This window comes from Zalophus californianus, chromosome 2 (genome assembly GCF_009762305.2).
Source record: "Zalophus californianus isolate mZalCal1 chromosome 2, mZalCal1.pri.v2, whole genome shotgun sequence".
In the NCBI taxonomy this organism is placed as follows: domain Eukaryota; kingdom Metazoa; phylum Chordata; class Mammalia; order Carnivora; family Otariidae; genus Zalophus; species Zalophus californianus.
The window spans coordinates 69,850,504-69,871,044 of NC_045596.1; the positions used below are offsets into that span (position 1 = coordinate 69,850,504).

The 20,541-nt window shown below is 37.9% G+C and overlaps 1 protein-coding gene across 6 annotated transcripts in view; it reads right to left on the reverse strand.

Moving 5' to 3' along the window:
• The window catches only part of MAPK10 (mitogen-activated protein kinase 10), a 547,028-nt gene that overhangs the window by 310,366 nt on the left and 216,121 nt on the right, over nt 1–20,541 (reverse strand). For 2 of the 6 annotated variants that reach the window (XM_027600531.2, XM_027600537.2), the window contains exon 1: nt 2,568–2,978. The exons of 2 other annotated variants lie outside the window; for them this stretch is intronic. The gene's annotated coding sequence lies outside the window, so the exon portion shown is untranslated. Of the gene's footprint in view, nt 1–586; nt 742–2,567; nt 2,979–20,541 lie in introns of those variants that run through there. 2 more of the 6 variants (XM_027600539.2, XM_027600532.2) reach the window with 2 other exon arrangements.

Here is a 20,541-nt window from a genome sequence, read left to right on the forward strand (position 1 = left end):
ATGGAGAAGGACTTTTAAGGGTCAATTTGTTTATTTCCTCTTCTAATTGAAGGAAGACTCCCTTGGTTTGAGACCCATTATTCTCATAAGCAACTAAGCTATCATTGGATTTGCAGACACCAATTCCAGGCAAAGTCTTTTAGCTCCAAATGTGACCTGAGGCCAGAACTAGAGCAGGAAGGGAGAGCACCTGCCCCCCCATGTTTAACAAACAAGAAAGCTCCCAATTTGCCTTTATTTTTATCATCAGTATTAAAAGACCTTTTCACTAAGATTACATCCGAAGACATAGATTCATATACATAAAGCCACAATAAAACTTAGGAAAAAAAAAAAACCTTTAAATATGGGATGCTTTGCCTTTCAACATGGGAGGCTTTTTCACATTACTGAGGTTAGGCAGATCCCTTTTGCTTATGATATCCCTATAAGATATACTAACCAGGGAAATCCTATGAATTTTCCTGCAACTTAAAAATATACATTTATTTTATAGCACCCACAATCGAGTCTCAGTTCATTCTAACCTTGAAAAACATTGACCACGTCCTATAAAACCATTAAATACTAGTAAGTGCAGACGTACCAGACAATGACAGCAAAACACACTCGGTCCCTCTGGGATCTGTTCACAAACATCCCCTTCCAGCATGACAAACACACTCCTCCCAGCAGCAGATGCTGTTCTGGGGCAAGCAAGCAGGAAGCTGGAGGCAGCTGATTTTTCCACTCTACATATGATTTCTTACTGCCTCATCATCAAGAATTTTTTTTTTTTTACCAGAACTGCAAAGATTCTGTAACACCAGGAGCCTGTCAAATTAAAGCTACTCTACAACAGGAGGGAGTGATGTGCAGATGAGGAAGCACGAAGACTCTTTCATATCTAAGGTCATACCACCTTTGTCATCTGATTTGCTAGTTCCGTTATGGGGAAGAGAAAATCCAGTTTGCTCTGTGTAATAAAATAAGCTAGCCCAGTACTTTATGTCAATTAAGAGTGAGATGGAGGCAGGAAAGGGAATACGTGCCAGAGGCAACAAAACTGCTCTATCCAAGCTGTCTGGCCCCTAAAATCCAACGGTTCCGAAGTAGAGGCAGAAGCTTCTGAGCTCATTCATGAGTATCACTATTTGTATTGACAACATGTAGGCTCACCTAAGGTAGAATGTGTACAGAAGCCTCTCTGAGAGGCTGCAACCATTTTTGATACGTTGATCAGCATTCCGTGAGATCTTCCAGGGTCTGACAGCTAGCAGACGAGGGACAGAGGGAGAAATTGGACCTTGGGCTATCAACGCTGAGTGCACTTATTTTCCTTCCATCTGAACTGTGGCCTGTCCCATGACTTAGCCTGCCTCTTTCTGGTTTGTTCATAAAAGTTACCGTGAACACCCCAGCAGCAAGCAGGGCTGCTGTACAGTCCCTGTCGGGCTCTGCAGCAAAGACAGCCCATGTAAACAACCCTGTGCTTCCTTCGGAGCCTCCTGCCGTGGGACAAGCCATTCTTTTTCTGCAGCTAAATGGCAGTACCTAGGAAGTTATGTGTTAGAAGGTAAAAGCAGAGACAGTCTCTAGATTGAAAGGTAGAGGGAAAAAAATACATATATAGTTTTTTCTTGAAATATCTCTAACCTTGATGTACTTGAACATTTTCCAATAAATCACATTTATTTTGCTGCAGGCACAAAGACATAAATTCTGATAAGTATATTGCCGTGCTCATTTCTGATATTCTTTTTTTCCCAAAAGAGCTCTGACATTTCTAGGGGACATGGTATCCCAGCACAGAATATGGGAATTCTGCCATTAAAAAAAAAAAAAATGCTGCCTGCTGTGACTAGGAGATCACCTTCTTAAAGGGACCCCTTACCTATGCGACTGCAGTGCCAATGTTTCCTCTCATCTCTAACCTGACCCCTGTCCTGTGGTCCTCTCCCCGGCCTGAATTTAGCCTAGAATGTCTCTGCAAGAGTCACGTCATCAGTTTTGCAACTAAAATATATAAATACCATTCCCTACTAAAAATAAATATGTTCCAAAATATTTATTTAAATTACACCTCTCAGGAAGTAAACATAAACACACACGTAAGGACATGCTTTTTTAATGTTTTATGGAACCCAGAGCATTTCTTAGATATAAGACTGAGGTCAGCACTTCTAACAAGCACAGCTGTTCGCTGTCTCTCTGCCTCTTTCTCTCTCTCTCTCTCCACCCCCCCTTCTATCCCTCTCTCCCCCGCTGTTTTTCTCTTCCCTTCTGTAGCTCTGCATTGGTCTAAAAACCCCTGGTCACAATAAGAAATCTCCCTCCCACCCTCTGCCAACCCTCACTCCAAACAGGAAGGTTTCCACACGCCCAAGTCTGGGGAGAAATGCTCCACACAGAAGGAAAGGCTGGTGGCTTCTTGCCTCCGAGGTACTTCACTTCATGAACCTGCTTTCCATCCCATCTCTCCCACTTTTCCCATGCTCGCGCTCCCACCCCACCAGGAGCAATCAATAGGCATCACCCCACCCTCCAAAAAACAGGTTAGAACCCAGAAGGAGCAAAGAGCCACCTACCATTCCGTGCTTGAGAACTACGATCCTGATCCAGCAGTGTTTGCCCCAGAAATCCTCCCTATTTGTTTTTCATTAACACATTCCAAATTGTAATAAGGAATAGATTCTTTGGAGGTGGGGAAATTGTTTAAAATTAATGATAGACAGGTGATTTCCACGAAAACCCAATCTTAAAGTCACTCGAGCCCCTAGGAATTGAGGGGTGAGGAGAAAAAAGGAAAATTGTAAAAATGAAAAAAGAAAAGAAAAAGGTAAGCATATAACAAGCACCACCCACCCCCATAAAAATAAAAAAAGAAGGGGAGGTTTTTTAAAAAAAGAAGAAGAGTGGCTTGCTGAATCACCCTCTTTCACTGCCTGGAAACCATTGTGCAGCGTGATGCTGCCTGTACCATTGTGGAACCTACCAGAGGAGACCGACAGAGGGCTTGGGGAATCGGATTGCTATGGCAACCGAGAAAGGAGCACACATGACGTCAAAGCCCAGAGAGGTCTAGGGAGGGGTGAGCGGGGGAAAGGGAAAGAGGAAAAAGTCTATGTGCGGCTACAGCTACTGTGTTTTCCGGCGAAATGAGGACCAAGCAAAATGGAAAGGAATGGGGTTCGTTGGCCGCCACTCTCAGGAACTACATCAGCAGCCCGTTGGCACAACCGCGAGAAACAATCCGCTCCATGCAGCCCCGGCCCTGTGCACAGCAGGGCTAAGGAACAAACGCCCGCAGACCAAAACACTGTGAGAAATACCGTCAATCGCTGCTTTTCAACTAGCTCCGCTTTTTGCAAACAGCACAAAGTGAGACTTGTAGTCTAAATGTCAAAACAAACAGGGATGGTAATAACCTCAGCAGAGAAGTGAGCATCTGAGTCCCAGCTGGACCCCAGAGGTCATTTGCACAGCACTGTTCCTCCGCTCTGGTTCCTTGGGTTTTATAAAAATCATAAATAAATACCCACTACACCAAACTCAACAAACTGATTCTTCGACTGCAGTTAGAATGTGGGGAAAAAATACTGTTAATCTGAGTTAACAAACCAGGGGTTCTTTTTTATTATTATTATTGCAGATTATTCTCTGGAAAACCGATACAAACTGTATTATTACTATTGGGGGCAAATATCTCTATTTTATGTAAGTAAATTGCCCTGCTTTTGACTGTTAGAGTATATTTTTAAGTCTCCATACAGTTTTAGCATCTACAAATAATACTTTTTTTAGGATGAGGGGAATTAACCACTTCCACTATTTTAAAAAATTACCAAATTCTTTTAACCTTTTTAAAATACTTTCTTTACATAAGGAAAATTTTCAATTCACATTTGGCCCAACCAGCCTCAGCCCTTGGACTTCTCAAGTAACATTATCTAACCAAAGTCCTTTTTTCTTGAAGAACTTTGTGGTGGGTTTCTGTCCATTGAAACCAAGTAATGCTGAGTTTTATACCATTGTGCATTGTTTTAGAACTAGCATATTTACATGAATAAAGAGCTTCTTCCAGAAGATAACAGAAAACAGAAAAGATATAATATGCAACAGATATAAACCAAGCAGTGATCGTACACACTAAAACATCATAAAACTGTGTGGGACTACATCAGGTTTTGTTTTCATTGTTGTTGCTGCTATTTTATTCAGGAGGGACTCTAGAACAAACGTCTTACATGAGTTTTTCTGTCTTTTTAATCTATTGGCCAAGGCAAGGTTTTGGGTGTTGCTTTACTCTAATTTCAAGTTCAACAGGAATCAGTTGATTACTAACTGTTAGTCTTGGCAATGATTCTACCTACAAGAAAACTATGTCTCAAGCAAAAATATGTTGATTAGCCAAACAACTTTATAGTACAATATAATTAGCATTCAGGCTTTTAAGTTATTATATTCTAAGCTTTGACAGTAAAAGTCAATTTTTAATAACTGGATATCAACAAAGAAAAAAATGAACACAACTCTTACCTCACATTGCAAACACAAAAATTAGAGATATATTATACACTGAAACATAAAAGCAAAAATTTATAAAGCTATTAGAATAAAATACATCTTTTAGAAGGAAAATAACTTTCTGATCTTGGAGGAGGCAAAGATTTCTTAGGACACAGAAAGCACCATAATAGAAAAAAATAGACTTGATCAAAATTAAAAGCTTCCACTTATCCAACTCACCATTAAGAAAATGAAAGAGACAAGCCACAGACCAGAAGAAAATAGTCTTGATAAACATCTGAAAATATTCTTGACACTATTATATGATACTCACAAATTCAAATACAAATTCTAGATTATATAAAAATATCCTACAACTCAATGATAAAAACAAACAATTGCGTTTAATGGTCAGTCTTGAGCAGGCACTTGACAAGGGAGATTTATAAATGGTCGATAAGTATATTAAAAAGTGTTCAGTGTCATTAGTCATCAGAGAAATGCAAATTAAAACTGCAATCAATGCCATTTTACACCCATAAAAATGGCCAAAATTAAAAAAGACTAACAACACTAAATATTGGCTAAGATATAGAGAACCAGAACTCTCCTTCATTAATGGTGTGAATATAAAATGGTAAAACTACTTTGGGAAATGGTTTGTCAAGGTTTTTTTAATGATAAACATATACCTACAGTATGACTCAACAATTCTATTCATAGATAGTCACCCAAGAGAATAGAAACATATTTCATTAAAAAAAAAAAAACCTGTACATAAATGTGTATGCAAGCTTTATTTGTAATTGGTAAAAATTAGAAACAACTCAAAGTATATACAGGACAATGAAGAAGCAAATTGTGATATATTCATATAATGGTATACTATTCAGCAATAAAAAAGAATGTCAACTACGAATAGGTTAAAAACAACCATTTTCTTCCATTAGGTATCAATTCTTGATGGCACAATTTACCAAGAATAATAGATACCAACATTGCTTGTGGATCTGGAGGTGGATTTTACTATTTAGAGTTTTAATTCTCAACCTACTCATTTCAGTAATATTTAGATGATCAAAATGGTCCAGTCTATACACTATAGAAAAATTAATTTCCTCAAATTAGGTCATTTAATACAAGTTGGCTGTTAGTAAAAAATCAACACTAAATAGATCCCATTCCTGATTGGATAAAACAAAAACTATTTACTTAAAGCCCTCAAAAGATAATCCCAATGTAAATCTCTACTGCAATTTCTCAATCCAACACGGTATGTTTTAGAACCTCCCTTCCCTCCCAGAACACAATTTTAGTCAAAAGAGAGAAAGAAAAAGAACAGATACCTACTGACATCATTGTATTTGGCAGGCACTCTACTTATGCATAGTTGTATCCACCACATGAACTCCCACAAAAGTATCTTCTCCCTTTCATTTGTTATTTACCATACTATATGTTGTATTACTCTAATTTTATGACTATGTAATATCCTACCTCAAACTTGACTGTAACTTAATCTTTCTTAGTATTCATTGTCTTCCCTGAAAGTTCCCTTTTCCAGGAGTCTGTCCTATCTTCTTACACTTGGTAGGTGATCAGTAAGGCTATATAGTTCTTTTATCAGCTATCAAACTTTTTATCTCAAATATTATTATGGAGTGTTAAGTTTTGAGATATCCAATATTAAAGCAGGTAACTTCTGTTACAAATTTAATATTTAAACATTAACTGTCTTAAACTCTTTTCAAAGGGTATTCAAATGAAACTATTTAATCTAGAAGTCTGACCTGAATTCTATCAGTACTATCAATCATAAAAGTTTTTGAAAGAAAAGTTTTAAGTGAATAAATAAATGTGAGTTCTTTATTTTCAAAAGCACAGAGTTGTATTTAGTATTTCTTATATACAACTTTATTTATTTAATAGCATGTTTGTAGACTGCAGTAGGACTGAAGACTTGCAGGATACTTCTTGTTCTCTAAACACGGAGCTCTCCTTTCACTTACAAATGAAAACTTTGTGATATTACATTTTCAAAATGAAGTACTGAAACATGCACTAACATCGATGAATCTCAAAAACATGCTAAGTGGAAAAAAATGAGACAAAAGAGCATCTACTTTATAAATCCATTTATATAAAGTTCTAGAACAAACAAAATTGTTCTATGGTGATGGAAATAAGACTGCTTGCGGGAGCCACAAGTTTGACGTTGTGATGAGCGCAAAAGGGAAATTTTTGTAGTGATGAAATGTTCTGCATCCTGATAGAGGTGTAAGTTATTACATAGGTGTAAGCATTTGTCTGAATTCCTCAAAGTGTAATTCCTAAGATTAGTGCATTTCACTCTATGTAAATTGAGCCACTGTTTAAAAATAATAATAAGCCAATTCCCAAGAAGAAGAAAATTGCTATGAGCAATAAGTTAGAATTCCTACTAAACCTGCAAATCTGATCCCATACCTTGAATCTTGATTTTGCAGACCCAAGCAAACCCAGCAAAAGGAAAAGCCACAATCAGTGTCAATAGGATCTTAAGAGATCTAGCAAACCCTCCAAAGTGAAGCAGATAATTGAGGTTTACCTAACAAACAAGAAATAAGAATTCAGCTATTAAAAAACAGATTTTTCAGAGAAGCCCAGCAAGAAGCAGATCCTTAGGTTCTGCTGTAAGAACTATCATTCAGTGTCAGGACTCAAGACTCTGGAGGGAATGAAGGTACTGATGAACTGGCTTTCCAAACAGTAAATGGGAAGGGACTCTGGAATCAGGGAACACAAAGGAATCAAGCCAGTGAAATTGGAGTAACAATTCCATTTCTGAATCCAAGTCCAAGTGCCTTCATGGGGGCTTAGCAGTAAAACTAACTACTACACTAAGATCTCTTATCAAAATTGGTCCTAGAGTAGGGTTACCAACTCATCCCCATTTGCCAGAAACTTCCCAAGTACTAACAAGTCCCACATACCAGGAAACCCTTTGGTCCCAGGCAAACCAGGAAGGTTGATCAACCTATCCCAAAGTCTAAAATGGACTTGAACCCTCAGATGAGAATTAAAGGTCCCAGCTTCAAAAGTTACAAAAGGAAGAAGTCAAGAATTAGTTATAACAGTGGTGTTGCTAAAGAGGAGTGTCACCTAGCTACACTTTTCAACAATTAGATTATTATGCCATGAATTAAGATGGTGGCAAGAGGATGCAAATGGTTTGGTAAACACAAGCAAAATTATGAAAGATAAATCAGTAGAACTGGGTGAGTGAATAAATATGTGGGGAATGCAGAGGGTCAGTGTTGATTCAGATATCTGTCAAGATATATAATAATGTCTCCTCTCAGAGAGTCAGTCATGTATTTTTCATGATGCTTCCACTTGGGGAACACTAGTCCTTTGCAAAACTATTTCATAATTTAAAAGTTTCAGAGATGCTGCATTCAATATCTCCCTTTTGGAAAATTGTATTTCATATTACTAAATTAAAAGCCCTGAGAAAACTGGAAGTTTAAAAAAAACTAAATTTCTCAAAATTAAATCAAAATTTATATCTTAAAATAAATTCTCAAGTGAAGTTTATAATTAATATCTTTTATTATTCTGTTTGGATGGGAAACACAAGGCCAACAGCTTACCATGGCCATGATGGTGAACTCAAAAAATGGTTCTTCATATGATCCAGCAATTCCACTTCTGGGTATTTATCTGAAGAAAGCAAAGACACTAACTTGAAAAGATATCTGCACCACCATGTTCATTGCAGCATTGTTTACAACAGCCAAGACATGGAAACAACCTATGTGTCCATCAGTGGATGAATGGATTGTGGCATATATAAATCAGCCATAAAACAGAATGAAATCTTGCCACTTGCAACAACATGGATGGGCCTTGAGGTCATTATGCTAAGTGAAATAAGCCAGACAAAGAAAGATAAATAACATATGATCTCACTTATATGTGGAATAAAAAAAAAAAAAAAGCCAAACTCATAGATACAGAGAACAGATTGGTGGTTGCCAGAGGTGGTGTGGGGAGTGGGTGAAATGGGTGAAGAGAGGCAAAAGGGATAAACTTCCAGTTATAAAATAAATGTCATAGAGATGTAACGTACAGCATGCTGACTATAATTGCATAGCATGTTTGAGAGTTGCTGAGACAGTAGATCTTAAAAGTTCTTGTCAGAAGAAAAAAATTCTGTAACTATATATGGTGATAAGTGTTGGCTGGAGTTATCATGGTGATTATTTTGTAATATATACAAATCATTTTATTGTACATCTGAAATGAATGTAACGCATGTCAATTACACCTCAATAAAAAATAAAGTAAAATAGTAATGGTTTCTAATGAGAGCAAACTGTGATCAGTGTCATAGAAGGAGGAAGTATCATTTTTCTTTTTAATTAATAGACTTTGTATTTCAGAGCAGCTTTAGGTTTATGGAAAAATTGAGCATAAAAGTACAGAGAATTCCCACATACTCTGTTTCCCTCCCCACAAAGTTTCCCCTATTATTAACATCTTGTATCAGTGTGGTAAGTTTGTTACAATTGATGAACCAAATAATGATATGTTATTATCCATTGAAGTCCATAGTTTATATTAGGATTCACTCTTTGTATTGTACAGTTCTATGGGGTTTGACAAACATACAATGTCATGCTGCACTCACTTTTAATAATCTGCTTGCTTAAAAGTCAATTTTACATTCAGAAAACAACTGCATTCACATCAAAAGAAAGTAGATAAGCTTGGTCTGCTGAAAGGTTTTCCTAGTGGATAGATCACAACTGTTAGAATTCAATGGCAGAAAATGTACTTTGAACCAACTTTTATTAAGTTTATAAAAGCATTCATTTTTTTTCACTAAGAACACCACAACGAGCCAAATTATGTCCCGTTGTGGTTAAACATACTTTGTAAATGCAGAATATCTGCTACAAAGAAAATAGTAGTTATACACAGCTTTTCAGTATCCTGGTAGACTTTTTTGAAAGTCTGGATTTAGTTTACAATAATAAAGGAGGGGTGGGGAATTTTAGTTATGAATAATACCAAAGAAGCTTCAGTTTCCTCAGGTAGCAACAGCTTAAAAAATCTAATTAGAGTATTTGTCTTTTGAACAACTATGCTAATAGAAAAATGCCTTTTCTTAGATTCCAGCAGAAGCTGGTTTGTGAGATAAAGAAACCGTTCCTCTTGCCAGACATCCTCACGTTTATCCACACCTCAATCCATGCACAGCCATAGCAATTCCAATTTTCCTTACCCTTACTTTACTGCCATGCCTTAGAAACATGACCAAAGCATCAAGATACCATGGATTATATTTGAGTTTGGTCTAGAAATTCAACTTCTTACCACTTTGCAGCAATTCATATCTTCATTAAAAGGGTATTCTTTTTATTTTTTCAGCTTTATTGAAGTATACTTGACAAATAAAACTGTAAGACATGTAAGGTATACAACGTGATGATGTGGTATATACATGTACATTGTGAAAAGATCCCCTCATCAAGTTAATTATTGCGTCCATCACCTCACATATCGTATTTACCTTTGGGGCGGTGGTAAGAACACTCAAGACCTACTCTCTTAGCAAGTTTTAACCATACAATATAGTGTTATCAACTACAGTTAACATGTTACACATTAGATCCTCAGACCTCATCTTAGAACTGAAAGTGTGTACGTATCCTTTTACCAATCTCGCCCTATTCTACCCTCCGCCCCATCCCCCAGCACCTGACAACCACTTTCCTAGTCTCTGTTTCTATGACTTCAACTTTTTTTTTTTTTAGGTTCCAATTCTAAATGATACCTTACAGTATTTGTCTTTCTCTGTCTGGCTTACCTCACTTAGCATGATACCCTAAGGTCCATCCATGTTTTCTGTCTCAATGGTAGGATTTCTAAAAGGGCTATTCTCACCTCTGATTCTGACTTGCTATCACAATGCTCAAAAGATGGTCACTGAGGCAGGCCAAGAGAGAAAATACAAGCCCAAACTTTCATAATAAAATTTAAAATAAAAGGTTAATAATATTTTTAATAAATACAGATCCTCTATCACCACTAAACAAAATTTCCCAGTATTAGAGAGCCTATTTTTAAACATGATAGGAGAAGATTTTTGCAATCATTCATTAGTTAGTGAATCCTGGGTCTGTGCAATAGAACAATAGTATAAGTAATAGTAACAGATGGTTATAGTACCAGATGACCTAAAGAGTAGTAATCAGAGTTAATAATACATTACAGGATTTGGTATATTTGGTCTTCTATTTTTAAACCAAATAATCATCAGCATAAACTTGTATATATAGCTTATGTTTGCTAGATTTTCAAGTTATAACCAAAAAAAGTTCTTTGAGTATCCTAGGCATGCCATTTAACCTTCATTGGAAGGTTATATTCAAGAGGACAACAGGAAAATAGGAATCCAACCTTCAAAATTGTCTAAATTCATGTAGAGCAGTGATGATAGTATAAATTTAGTATGTATCTGGTATATGTATAGGATATTTTTTAAATTTTTAAACAATATGTAAATACTTTTAAGTCTTATTTGGAATATGTATAGTTAGTGAAAAGGGTATTGGATTCATCAACAGATTTTGTTTAAATTGTAGCTATGCTGGGGGCACCTGGGTGGCTCAGTCATTAAGCGTCTGCCTTCGGCTCAGGTCATGATCCCGGGGTCCTGGGATCGAGCCCCGCATCGGGCTCCCTGCTCAGCGGGAAGCCTGCTTCTCCCTCTCCCACTCCCCCTGCTTGTCTCTGTCTCTCTCGCTGTCTCTGTCTCTGTCAAATAAATAAATAAAATCTTTAAAAAAAATAAATAAATTGTAGCTATGCTGTTTCCTGTCTGTGTAAATTGAACAAATCACATGGCCTCTCCATTTCCCAATTTAGGCATTGACATAATAGATGGAATGACATTCACTTCACAGAATTTTTGTGAGAATCAAATTAAGTAATGTATATAACTGTGCCTGGCACATCCATTGGCATATGAGAGCCCCTTAATAAATATTGACCATTCAACTGAATCTATCTGCAACAAGAAAGATACAACCCACACTTAAATTTAAATTTCCTAATATAATTTTGAAAACTATGGACATTGTCCAGTGCCCCAGAAACATTCATCTTCTGTTGCTTGATGATGCTCTTAAAGTATATACACAAGAGGAGATGCAATTGATCATATGGTACTTGGCAGTGTTGAAACAGCACTATAGAACTAATAATAAACTTGAAAGAATTTAAGCCTACCTGCCAGTCTACACTTGAGAAACTATTCAAGACATCAGCAATTCTCACTGGAAATTTCCCAGAGAAAACTCAACCACTTGGTCATCAGATATCCAGAGATATACTCTTTCATAAGAAATAGAGAATCAAATCAAGAAGACTAAGCAAAAAAATAGTACAATTATTGGAGCTCTGTGATATTCTTATAATTTAATTAAAATCAATTCAACCAGCAAATCACTGAGTAGCATATAAGTACAAAGCAATGTGTTAGAGATTTAAAAAGGAAGTCCAAGAGATGGTACCTATTAAAAATAAGCTCATTATCTTACTGCAGAGTCAAGACTAACCCACTTAAGAAAAAAAAAAATCTATAAATAAGTCCCTAAATGTAGGCTAAAAACAATGAAATCTCTAGAGAGGGAAGTCCTCCACATGAGCATGCCTGCTGAAAACATAGATCTCAAATCCTGTATCTGTTGAGAAGCAGCACAGTCCAATAAAAATGCAGATCTAAGTTTTGATTCCACAGTGACTAACTAACTACCCAAGAGAAGTTGGGCAGACAGGAGCTCTCTCTATTATAGTTTCTTCATCTATAAAATATTAGGTCTACATTACATGATAATGATAAGAAATGTAAAAGAGAGCCTTAAGATGATTCTTGAGCAATGAATACAATTTGGACAGTTGGGATTTAAGGAGAATAGACTTAAAAGTAAGGAAAAATATATCATATTTGGATGAGAGTAAAGAGATAACATTCTAGTTGAAGGGAAAGGAAAGTACTGGGAGAAATGGAAACTCTTCAACCAGATTGTCTTATGAGGCAAAAGATCCAAACCAAACATTTGCCCTATAAATGAAAATATAAGTCAGGGAGAATAGGAACCACTGCTAGAGTCAGTTCTGACTTTCTAAGTCATTTAATATATATTACCTTATAATAATAAATTCATAGTTGCTACCATTTTTATCATTGTTATCACCAATATCATCATAGACATCCTTGTTATTATTTTAGCTACTATCCATTGAAAGGATACTCTGTATCAGGTACTTGGCTACATTTACAGACATCAGCTCTAATCTCATGGCATCTCTTGATCATTATCTCACTAACATTTGTTGATCATCCACTGTGTGCTTGGGCTTATGCTATATCACTACAGTCCTCACTACTCTCCCATCACATAAGGAGGTTTATTTTTCTTTTCAGATTTTTATTAGGTAGGTAGGATTATTATCCCTACTTTATGGGCAAGAAAATTATGACATAAAGAGAGTTTAAATAATTTGTCCAGGATCACATGATTAAAAACTAGATGAGTCAGGATTTAAATCCACGTATATCTGACAGATATTTCTACATTGAGAGGTTAAGGGGGAAAAATGCCAGTGAACTTAAGTTATAAAAGGAGTATCATCCAATAGGAAGGTCTTTTCTCCCACTCAATCAGAACACTAATTATGTCCTATTGTTACTGTTGCCTTTGTGGTGCATATGGAGAATCGGCAGTTAGGGCAATATAACCTTTTAAGCAGAAGCAGAGAAACCCCCAAATAAGAAAACAGAAGAAGCCCTTCTAAGATGTAGTGTAGCACAGCTTTTTAAAAACATGGCATGAGGGGCGCCTGGGTGGCTCAGTCATTAAGCATCTGCCTTTGGCTCAGGTTATGATTTCAGGGTCCTGGGATCGAGCCTGTGCATCGATCCCCCCCTCCCCATATCAAGTCCCCACATAGCATAGCGCTCCCTGCAGGGAGCCTGTTTCTCCCTCTCCCTCTCCCCCTACTTGTGTTCCTTCTCTTGCTGTCTCTCTCTCTCTGTCAAATAAATAAATAAAATCTTTAAAAAAATAAAAACATGGCATGGCCGTGAACTGCTGAGAAATAGCAGTAGCTAATAGAACACCTGATGTTCCTCTATAAAAAAATGTGACTGCTCTTTTTTCAGCAAAGATTTTAAGCCAACTGTGAATCTAAAAGACAAAGCTTCAGTCTCTTCAAATAGCTACAGTCCCTAAACTGAAAACCCACCTCCTGTAGGCAATGTAGAAAAGATATTGGTAGTAGTCTTTCAAACACAGCTGTATACTTTTATTGGAAACATCATCTATAGAAATGAAATGCAATGGTATTATGAATGCATGTATACACACACACAAATACAAACAACTATTCATCCAGTCAACAAATACTCATTGAATATCTACTGTACACAGTAAAGACAAACTTGTTCAGATATTGCTTCTGCTCATTGAAGGGGCTCAATGTTTTACTAGACATGAATACGAATAATCATAAAGCAAGGTTTTTAAAACTGCTAATTCAGTAGAGCAGTGGGAATAAAGCAATGGAAGTTTGGGGAAAAGATTATCTCTAGCTGGGGTGATTGGGGGAAACCTTAGAAATGCACACTGTAAAATAATAGAAAACATATATACTGGTCTTTGCCTCTCTCCCTGCCCCCTACCCATTCCTGGCACAGAGCTCCCAAACCTCGTGGAATTTCCTGGGATTTAGGAGAGGGCGACTTTTGTTCTAATGAAGAGACTCGGGAGGCTCTGGATGGTTTCAGGGTAATGGCTGGTCACCAGAAAGATTAAACCATTATTAGAAGCTTGGAACTTTCAGCCCCATCTTCTATACCCTAGGAAGGGGAAATGGGCTAGAGATTACGTTAATGATCAATCATGCCTATGTGATGAAGCCTCCATAAAAATCCCAAGGATATGGAATTCAGAGAGCTTACCATTACTGGTAAATGTGTTTCCCTGAGTTCTGTGAGCTGTTCTAGAAAATTATAGAATCCAAGGAGGGGGTCATGGAAACCTCTGATTTGTAGTCAAGTTAGACATGAGAAACCTGGGAACATACTACTTGTGATCGGTTTCTAAAGAGGGGGGCTGTCTGATGGGCTGAGCCCTTAATCTGTGGGGTCTGCACTAACTCCAGTTGGTGTCAGAATTGAATTGAATTACAGGTTGGTGTCAGAGAATCACTTTTGTGAGGGAAAAATCCACACATCTGGCATCAGAAGTGACACCAGTGTTATACTGGTCTGGGTCACACAAAGTTATAACAGTGACTCATGAAGTATTTTGAGTGTAATAAGAGAAAAACAGAAGTGAGTTTTCCTTTTCACACACATACACACAGCACAGTCAGCAGTGGATTTTGTGGATAATTTCTAGGAATATAGAGAAGGAATCAGCCTAGAGTAATGAAGAGGCCACTGACTAAAGATCTATAACACAAATAAGAACACTTGAAACACAAACATGGGCCAGGTTATTCACTATCACAAATAACACCAAGAAATTACAACAGCTTCCAGTGATAAATTTGTGGTAGACAAATCAGAAATTAAGTTCGACTCACAAAACATACAAAAATTCAATAGAAACCAGATTCAATTTGCAAGAAATATAACAGTCCAATAGAAAACACTCTCTCAATCCATTATATAAGTACCTTTGTATATTTTGTGTGAACTTCACACAATTTTCTGTAATAAATGCTGTGAACTTGTCTTCATTCTAATACAGTGGATATAAATATAAATTAATTTCCTCAGTTCCACAACAGTTTAACACAACATGGAGTGTCTCCTATGTGCCAAGCATCATGCTATGGTCTTTAACATTTATTCTATTCTGGGCATTATCCCACTCCATTGATGAAATATAATTCACACTCAGCTAGTAGAATTGAGATCTATCCAGTCAAACTCCAGTCATCTCTCAATATAAAGGAAAATATTCCATAATAAAGGAAATGATTCCCTTTTTTTCCGCTTGGATGGTCTTAAGACTCATCTTTGGGTCTAGTCAGATACTATTAAGTATCCACCATACCCAGAGAGTTCCTGGTAAACACTCAATGCATTTTTGTTGAATGAATGAATAACGAATGAATCAGTAAATCAAAAAAAAATCACATCTAAGCAATGTAAGGAGCAAATGGTTTTAAGTTTCTGTCATATATTGATTTGTGTTCCCTCAAAAAGATGTGTTGAAGTCTCAATGCCCCCGTACCTCAGAATGTGACCTTATTCAGAAATACAGTCCAGATGGTTTGCAGGTGTAATTAGTTAAGACGAGGTCACACTGGAGTAGACTGAACCCCAAATCCAATACAGGTGGGTCCCTAGTCCATTAGGGACATGGTATCCTTACAAAAGGGAGAAACTGGGACACAGACAGACATGCATAGAAAGAAAGATATTTGAAGTGGCCAGGGAAAAGACAGCTATCTACAAGCCAAGGAAAGAGGTCTGGAACAGCTCCTTCCCTCCCAGCCCACAGAAGAAACTAATCCTGCTGGCACCTTGCTTTCATATTTCTGACCTCCAGAACTGAGAGACAATAAATTTCTATTGTTAAAGCTGCCTATTTTGTGGTACTTTGCTCCAGCAACCCTAGAAAAACTAGTACAGTCCCGCAGCTTCCCTTCAGGCTCACTTATGGTCTATTCTTCCCAAAGAAACCATAACGATCAATTGTATCTTGTCTCTTCCCTATGCAAAACACACAGTGGCTCCGACACACGAAGAATAAAATGCAAATTCCTTATTATGGCCAACCAGGCCCCTCATGCTCTGACTCCTGGCTCCTTCACTGACCTCATTCTCTACCCTCTCTCCCCCTCCAGCCAGCACTGACTTTGCTGTTTCTCGGAAGAGTCAAGAATGCTTCCACCTCGTGGCTTTTGCACTCGCTGTTCCGTCTGTAACTCTCTTCCTTAAAATATGTGTGTTGTATGTATCTCACCTCATTCAGAACTCTTGGAAAGGTCCTCTAGTGAGGACTTTTTGACAAGCCTCCTTACTCTAGTGCCCCACATCACTTCTATCCCTTATTCAGTGCCCATGTTTTTCCGTACAGCAGTTACCCCTTCCTGATATATTAAATGTTTATGTGTTTATTTCCTGTCTTCCCCTCTAAAATGTATGAGGATGGAACAATGTTTTGCTTACTGATGTATCCTCAACACCCAAACAATAACTGACATGTGGCAGGTACGCTGGATAAATATTTGGTAAATTACTAAGTGCAACAGTCTTACACATTTAACCTGACATCCTTGAAAATTCTGTGAAAGAAGATTATTATTCAGTCACTAAACATCTGTTTGGCACTTCTTTTGTCCCTGGGACCGGGATGGGACGACCGTAGGCATAGGAGAGATCCACATAAATCTCTCATGGACCTGGCCCTCAAGAAGTTTGGGGCAGAATTGAAACGTGTTCCATGAATTGCTACAGGCAATGCACGAACTGTAGAACTACAAAGGCGAAACAGTCAGCCCCACCTATCAGGGAGGAAAAATTTAACGGGATAACAAGTGAATTTCGCCTTAAAAGAACTGTCCAAAAGGAAGAAGCAATATAAACGCCGTCAGGGTAGCATGGAACAGCCTGGTGCGTTCCAATAATGAAAAGTAATGCAGTAAGCTTGGAGCACAAGGAGCACAGGCACAGGGACAGAAGAGCGGCAGTGCTTGTGTGTTAAGAGTTGGGGCTTGATGGCAAAGCAGAAAACAGACAGCTTAATTCCCACGTTAAGGAATTAGAGTTCATCTTAGAAATCAAAGAATCTTCCTTAAGACAGAGCCTAACGGACACATTACTACGTTAAGATCTGAAAGGGATGAAACTTAAATCTCTGACTATGTGCATCACAACTCTACTACAGCAGGCATTTCCAGAGTGTAAAAATCGTGGGGGGGCATGAATACATTTGTTGGGGATGGGAGTCATTTGGTTTCTTTTCATTTTCTCTTCAAATGTGATTTGATCAAGATCTATTATATGTGGCTTCAAGTTTCCAATTTTATAATTGCCACTCCTTTGTGTAGGTCTGATTTCCCTGGCATCAACCCATCTCTGGAGACACCATGTCCCAATTATTTGTTGACTTTGCTTAAAGTAATTTAGCACCAAATTGTGCCTTGCCCCAGTCTTATCAAAGAGAACAGGCCAATCATAAATAAGGACTGCCACTGACAAACCGGCTTTTCTAACCATTTTAGTGCTGAGCTTTAGGCTTCTGGTTATCTGTTTTCTAAACACAAACCATTAGTGCATTCATCCAGTCTCCTTGTTTTCAATTTTTTAAGTGAAATCCTTTCTCCTTTTCCTCAACAAAATCTCATACAGAGCCCTATGTATAAAATCTGTAAAGCAATGTTTAATTAATTATAAACACAGTATGCAGGTTCAAACTTATAGCATTTGTATATAGTAAAAGTGATCAATGAGCACAATGTGGCTATTTTGATGAACTAAACATTTTCAACCCTGACTCATGGATGATACCTGCAGACCTGTCATTACCAGCGTGAAATCTGATTCTGTTCTTTTTAGTTGTTGGAAAATACATTTTTTTAATGGACTGGTTCACAAATTCTGAGTTTAAAAAAGAAAAGGGAGACAGAGACCAAAGCAGAGCTAAAAACTTCTAATCTACAGCTCATTTACAATTAGTTTATATAGGTTGGAGGTTGTAAACGCATCACTCTAGACTCTAGAGCCTGGTGTCAAAACCAGTTTAGTTCCTAGTGTATGTTTTTTTAATTAGTTGCCACAGTTTAAGAATGGAAAGATTTCATTTAAAACTCAGGACATCTGGGGACACCTGGGGGGCTCAGTCAGTTAAGTGTCTGACTCTCCTTGCTAGCTGTCTTTTCATTGGGTTCATTCAATGGGAGGCACTTCGGGAGACTGGAAGGTGGAATAAAGGGAGAAGCCAAGGTACTTGTGCCCCTTCGTCTCTGCCTTATGCAGTGCCTCTAGCAGAAGCACCTCACTCCCATGGCTTTAGCTCCTGCAGTCCTCACACAGGTGATTTTTTTTTCATTTTCTTTTTCTTTTTTTTTTAAGATTTATTTATTTGAGGGATGCCTGGGTGGCTCAGTCGTTAAGCGTCTGCCTTCGGCTCAGGTCATGATCCCAGGGCCCTGGGATCAAGCCCCGCATCAGGCTCCCTGCTCCACGGGAAACCTGCTTCTCCCTCTCCCACTCCCATTGCTTGTGTTCCCTCTCTCGCTGTGTCTCTCTCTGTCAAATAAATAAATAAAATCTTTAAAAAAAAAAAGATTTACTTATTTGAGAGAGAGAGAGCAGAGGGCAGGGGCAGAGGGAAAGGGAGAGAGAGTCTTAAGCAGACTCTGCACTGAGCGGGGAGCCCACCACGGGCCCAATCCCATGACCCTGAGATCACGACTCAAGAGTTGAAACCAGGAGTCTTCCGATCAACCCACTACGTCACTCAGGCGCCCCAAGGGCTATTCTTCTGGGAATACCCCTATACAACTCAAGGCCACAACAGGAAACAGATGGCACATTTAGAAATGATAATCTGAGGTGGATTTTTTTTTTTTTTTTTTACAAAGAGATCATTTACAAAGATGTAGTAAGTATACAGGAACCATGGGGGATAGTGCTCAGCACTCCTAGATTCAGTGAGAAGGAGAGTCAGATAGAATTGTCGATTTTGTGAGGGGCAGGCACCTTTCAGGCATCAGACACAGCAAACTGAAGATAACTTTACAGGGAAGGAGCCAGGGGAACAAAATCCCTGATACTGCCTTCCTCCTTCCACAGAGCTTCTCTACTGTGGCAATACTGACATCATTTTGGACCTGTAATTCTACGGAGGGGGAGGGGGCACCGTCCTGTGCATTGTAGGATGTTTAGCAGCATCCCACTAGTTTGCTGTGACAACCAAAAATGTCTCCAGGCATTGTCAAAATGTCCCCTGGTAATCAAAATCATTCTCCAGTTGAGGACCACTGAAGTACCTACTATAGTCCATTCACGTCAGCCTCCCAGAACAAACAGAATGTGAAGAAAGGTAGAGAGTGGGTCTGGAGGTGTAAATGGAAAATATTCAGCACAACTCTCTACCCCACATTGACCTGGCATTGACCCTACTCATTCTTCAGATCTCAGTTTTACATAGCCCCTAGTGACCTTTCCTCACCAGCCCTACCACTTGTTAAATTAAGTTCTTACTCATTATTTTAATTAACTGTACCTATTATTTACGTCAGACCTTATCACAGTTAGCAATTCTGTATTTTATTTGTCTGTTTATTTTTAATATGTGGCTCACCTCTGAACTGAAAAAGTTTTGAAGAGATGGGCCATGGCTGCTCGTTCACCTACCACCTAACACAGTGGCCGGGATAAAGTTGGAGCTCAATAAACACATGATGAATAGCTGAATTATGAATGCTAATTTAGCAGCATAGGTTAATGTACCGGTGATTTTTGTAATGTTAAATCTGTTTTAGGTCACATTTGAGTGTTCTTATTGTTAAATAAAATATATTTAAAATCGAGGTGCCTGAGTGGCACGTTTGGTTAAGCGTCCAACTCTCAATTTTGGCTCAGGTCATGATCTCAGAGTTGTGAGTTCAAGCCCTGCATCAGGCTCCGTGCTCAGCATGGAGTCTGCTTCAGATTCTCTCTCCTTCTCCCTCTGGCCCTCCTGCTCGTCGTGCTTTCTCTCTCTCTCTCTAAAAAAATTAAATAAATCTTTTAAAAAATGTTTTAAAATATATATATATATATTTAAGATACATTCAAGAAATAAAATCTGACTCAAACGTTCACACAGTTCTCCTCGTATTCATGAAAAACATAATGAAATCTCTTACCTGGTAGAAGTTCCTTATTTTATATATGAAATTAAGTTAAGCTAATGGAACAGGCTAAAATAGGTAAACTAATAATAGTAAAAAATAATATTCACTGAAAAGAATGCAAAAGTGTGTACAACAAATGCA